Source organism: Ascaphus truei, chromosome 3 (genome assembly GCF_040206685.1).
Source record: "Ascaphus truei isolate aAscTru1 chromosome 3, aAscTru1.hap1, whole genome shotgun sequence".
Classification (NCBI taxonomy): Eukaryota; Metazoa; Chordata; class Amphibia; order Anura; family Ascaphidae; genus Ascaphus; species Ascaphus truei.
In genome coordinates this window covers 421,972,519-421,978,518 of record NC_134485.1, presented here as the reverse complement: position 1 = coordinate 421,978,518, position 6,000 = coordinate 421,972,519, and positions in this window count along the sequence as shown.

Sequence of the window (6,000 nt, the reverse complement as noted above, 5' to 3'; positions counted from 1 at the left end):
GCAAATTTACCTTCTCTTCTTTGGGAGCAGTAACCCCACAAATACTTTTGATGGGCACAGCACAGTTCTTGGAACAAAAGGAGCTCCACAGGACCGGCTCCTTATCAGACCAATCGATGCGTGGATTGTGAAGTTGAAGCCATGGAGGCCAAGAATCACATCCACCCATGTGGATGGCATCCAGCTGGATCTCTTCCGTGTAGTCCTCATCTGTACGAAAACAAAAGAGAATGGTCTGTAAAGAGATATAAAGCTATTTGATAAAGCGCCAGTTCAAAGAGAAATGCGTCAGACTGCTTTTTAGCTCTCTCATGAGCATTTTTTGCAAATAAAGCTTTTTATTTTTTATAATTGAACCTGCCTCCAGTTCTTCAACTGCAGTGCTCCATGTTTTTCTCTACCTACTGCTTTGGATTTCATTGACGGGATGCACGCAGGATGAGATTTATGGTTCCAATCATGAAAGCTGTCCGTGAGTAAATTGAATATTTTTCTGTGGTTGGCTCACTGCCTATTGAATCTACATGGTTTTGACTAGAGCTGCTGGTTGTTATTTGACTTCATGGGTTGCCTCACATTATTGTGAGACTCCTATTGGTTTCTATTCTAATAGTTCTTTATCTGGTCTGATAATACAGCCTGTGAAAGGACTTCATCCTATTTAGGGATTCTGATGATATTTTTTTAATACAATTGGACTTTCAATAATTTCCTGTAGCACCACAAGGGAATTAATTTCTCCATATACAGTACATACTGTAAAGAGATATATGCTGGTTGCAGAGGACGACCATCTATGGCTTCCAACCCCACTGGGCATTTCATGTGAAGCCTTGATCAAAAAAATTGCCTCCTGACCCGTTATCCAGAAATGCCATCGCAGAAGTGTGGAAGCCCTCGCCGGAAAGCGTAACAGGAAACAAGATCATGGTTAGCAGCAGTTTTGATATGAAAAGGGATGTAGAAAGTGTTTCCAATGTGATTCCCCTGGACGTCAATGGGAGTTGGCATTTTCCTGACTTATGGGCCCAAAAGAGTACCTCAAGTCTGCATTTGCCACAGTACAGACAGAGACCAGTGTTGCGTCAATGCTGTTTCACTCTGCAAGACAACTTGTTACTCCCAAGTTGCATAGGCTCTAGAATATCTTGTGCAAGAGGTTCAGCTGTACCGGCATGTGAAGAAGGGGCCCTCGGAGTAAGCTGTGGATGATGAGAACTTTCAGTTATCCTCTCTTGCAAACGTTGATTCACGCGAATACATATGGCGAAGAGCTACTTGAGATCTGTGGGACATTCATGTGCAGCAAGTTCATCCTTTAAAATCTCTGTAAGGCATTGCCAGAAGGCGACTGCTAACGCCTCATTATTCCATCCGGCCTCGGCGGCAATAGTCCGGAACTCTAAAGTGTATCTGGCCACGGATCGACTTCCATGAGAAATGTGAAAAAGCGAGGCAGTTACCTTGCGACCAGGCTTATCAAAGACTGTGTGGAATTCCCGGGCAAATTGTCCGATATACTGAGTAAGATCAAATCTTCGTTCCCAGGCCAGGGCATCATTGGTGAGTAGAGATATGATGTACGTCATATGAGTAGCACCGTGGATAATACGAGACACATGATACATAAGGATTGGCTCCCTGCAGACGCACTTACAAGAATTCCCTCCTACTTTGTCTGTATGTTCTTCCTACCTACCAATTAGATTGTAAGCTCTTCGGAGCAGGGACTCCTCTTCAGAAATTTTACTTTTATGTCTGAAGCACTTATTCCCATGATCTGTTATTTGTATTATTTGTATTATATGATTGTCACGTGTATTACTACTGTGAAGCGCTATGCACACTAGTGGCACTATATAAATAAAGACATACATAAATACATACAAACATAACGGAGTCCCATAGCCTCTATGCCTCTCCTATTGTGGTAGTGCAGAAGAAGAACGGATCTGTTTGCCTATGCATGGACTACCGCACCCTGAACCACTGCACGATCCCAGACCAGTATACCCTACCATTGATCTAAGAGATCCTCACCGCCTTATCAGGCAGTCAGTGGTTCAGCATGCTGGAGCTTGGTTCTGGATAACACCAGGTGCCCATGAGCCCTGAAGACGAGGAGAAGATAGCGTTTGTCTGTCCCTTTGGGTTGTACCAGTTCACCCGGATGCCCAAAGGCATTTGTGATGAACCTGCAACCTTCCAGAGGTTAATGGAAAAGACCATTGGTGATATGAACCCCCGGGACTGTCTAGTCTATCTGGAAGATATCATAGTGTTCGGAAGAACGTTAGAAGAGCACGAAGAATGCCTTCTGAAGGTCCTGGATCGGTTGGGAAAAGAAGGCCTGAAGTTGTCCTTGGACAAATGTCGCTTCTGCCGCTTTTCGGTCACTTGTGTGGACCACATAGTGTCCACAGAAGGAGTGGCTACCGACCCCGCTAAGGTTGAACTGGCCCAGACCAGATAATGTGATGGAACTACGATCCTTTCTGGGGTTTTGCGGGTACTACCGAAGATTCGTGGATGGGTACTCCAGCAAGGCCAAAGTACTCAACAATCTGTTGAAGTTCTACCCAGAGGAGCCAAGGCAAAAAGCCTCATCCCCGTGAACACCGTTTGGGGACAAATGGATATCTGTCTGTGAGAAGGCATCACAGGGCTCAAGAAAAGCCTTACGTAAGCACCTGTCCTGGTCTATATCGATCCGGAGCAGCAGTACATCCTGCATGTGGATGCCAGTTTCAATGGTCTGGGAGCCATGTTACATCAAACATACCCAGCTGGCCTCTGCCTAGTAGTGTATGTAAGTCACAGTTTGACGCCGAGTGAACAAAACTATCCAGTTCACAAACTGGAATTTCTAGCACTCAAGTGGAAGGCAGTCGATAAGCTACACGATTATCTGTACGGTGTCTCTTTCGAGGTACAGACCGACAACAATCCGTTGACCTACATCCTGACCTCTGCCAAATTGGATGCCACCGGCCACAGGTGGTTGGCTGCCCTATCAAATTATCAGTTTACCCTAAAATACAAGCCGGGGCCCTTGAACAATTGAGCCGATGCTCTGTCCAGAAGGCCTGGAATGAGTGTAACACCAGACGATGGCCGTGGGAAGAAATCACTGAGCCTGGGATTCGGGCAATGTGCTCAACCGCAGCAATAGTGGAGGATAAGATCGCTTTCTCCCCAACTCAGAGTGGAGGACACATAGGGATATCAGTCAAAGGCACTTCCAGCAGCATATTGAAACCCCGAAGGCAAGACCTTGTGGCCAGAGCCATACGTCGATCCATCCAAGAAAACAACCGTTCCTTAGTGAAGCGTGCTCCCACCGGCATGGTTGCCCTCATCATGATGGAATGGGAAAAGTTCTGCATAGACCGTGGCCTTCTCTACCGAGTTGTCCTTTATCACAACCATCCTGAGAGGAAACAACTCTTCCTGCCCAGTAAAATGCAATACGATGTCCTACGACAGGGGGGCGCAAACTTTTTTCCCTGCGCCCCCCTGCCGGCTGTCTCCTCACTCCCGCACCCCCCTCCCAACCCCAACTTACCCGCGCTCCGGCGTAATGACGTCACGTTGCCATAGCAACGTGACGTCACATGACCTCGCAGCGTCATTTTGACGCCGCGTTGCCATGGCGACACAGGGAGGAAGCCGCCGGAGCCATGGTAAGTTAGGTTTACAGAGGCCCTGCAGCTCCCCCGGCACTTAATTTAAGTCCCTTCGGGAAGCGCGCGGGGCCTCTGTAAACCCCGCGCCCCCCGTCGGCAGTGTCGCGCCCCCCCTGGGGGTCGCGCCCCACAGTTTGCGCACCGCTGTCCTACGATATCTGCTTGATGATCACGGACACCTGGGAGTGGACAAAATATTTGAACTAGTAAGAGATAGGTTCTTCTTGCCCAAAATGCGGGAGTGCCATTGCTGGAGATGTCTACAGTGCATACAGAGAAAAACACTGCCTATGCACGCAGCCCCAATGGGTCACTTAAAGAGCTCTGGTCCCATGGACCTAGTCTGCATGGATTTCCTCTGCATTGAGACAGAACGTCCTATCAGGGTATCAGCAACGTCCTGGTAGTAATCGATCTGCACCCGATACGCCCAAGCGTTCCCTACCAAGGACTGTAAAGCTCTCACAGTAGCCAAAGTCCTGTGGGAGAAGTACTTTATCCATTATGGGTTACCTAATTAGATGCACTCTGATCAAGGGAGTGACTTTGAGAGCAAGCTACTGTAATTAAAGAGCTTCTAAACCTGCTCAACATCGAGAAGCCTCACACAGCTCTCTATCACCCTGAAGGAGATGCCCTACCGGAAAGGTACAACCAAACACTATTGGATATGCTAGGCACTCTGAAGGGCTCCGAAAAGGCCGAATGGAGCAAGCATGTCGAGCCATTGGTACATGCTTACAATTGTACCAGGCATGAATACACAGGGTACACACCATATTTCATGATGTTCTGCAGAGAGGCGTGACTGCCTATGGAAATTCATCTCCGAGTATCCACTGACGGAGTACCGAACATGACGCACTACAAGTATGTGAAACGGCTCCAGGATAGCCTCCATAGAGCGTATCAGTTGTCGGGAAAGGCTACCGCCAAATTGAACAGGAATAACAAGTGGAGGTACGACCATAAAGTACGCCATCAGGAAATTTGGCCCGGAGACGCAGTTTTCCTTCGGAATCTAGGGATACCAGGGAAACATAAGTTAGAGGACCGCTTGTCAGAAGCTCCCTTCGAGGTGGAATCGCAGTTGCCGGGCCTCCCTTTATATCACATTCGAGATGCAGACAGAAGGTTAAAGGTCTGGCATCAGAACTACTTCCTACCTATTCCTTAAGTGGGGGAAAGTGAACTCAAACCATCCGCAGTATTGTTGGCAAGTGAACCAGACGAGTCCAACAGCATCCCAGATGCTGCAATGACAAATGACCAGGATCCTTTAGATGGAACCTCTGCCACCACAAACGGAGACTATACACCACCAGAAGAAGTAGTGGGTAATGGGGCCTGCAGGGAATGTAGGTGCTGCACTGAGTGAAGAGCTTAGAATATTCCTAAAGCCTGTCCTGTCTTTCCACTAACACGGCGGAAACTCAGTATCCTGTGAGCCTAGCATGTGAGCAGCACAACAACACAGTGTAACAGTGAAATCTCCCAGACATTGGTAGAAAACCTGTTACATACACAAGCACCTAAACATCCCATTTCAATAAATAAAAGCACTAACGAAACAATCAATTAATTAATTTTAAGCACTATCCAACATAACAAATAATACATTTAAAACATAGCCAACAAATCAATCAATTAATAAAACAACTAGGCAACACATTAATTAAAACCAGTAGCCAACAAAAGAAATTATTTAAAAAAACGATAAACAAATCAGAAACTCAAATAAAAACAAGCCATCCAAATAACAAAAATTTAAGCCAAACAATAGACAGAAATATAAAAAATAACAATCAATAGAAAAAACTCTTTTGCCAAAACATGCATTTACTGTCACTATATTTATCTGTACCCTAAACGGGCACAGATTAATACATTGACAGTCAATGGGCAATAAAAAAAATATAAAACAAAAATACAATCAAAAAAACATTTAAAATAAATTTACATACATTCAATATTTTTCTGACCCTCTGAATCCCGGTAATTCTGAAATCTCTCGTACCGCAACATCATCAAGGTAAATCCAACGCCATCCACCTTGAAGATCCGGAACAGGTAACAAAATTCTTCTTTTTTTTATCTTCTATCACCTACCATCTTTTGTCATTATTTCTTTATTTTCTGTAATCTTCTATCTTCTTTCTTCATCTGTCAATCCAAACCCAAGGTATGTCCAAATTGAAGACGGTGATAGAAGAATTTTGTTACCTGTTCCGATCTTTAAGGTGGATGGCGTTGGATTGACTTTGATCACGTCGCAGTACAAGAGCTTGCAGAAATTTCGGGATTTGAAGGTACA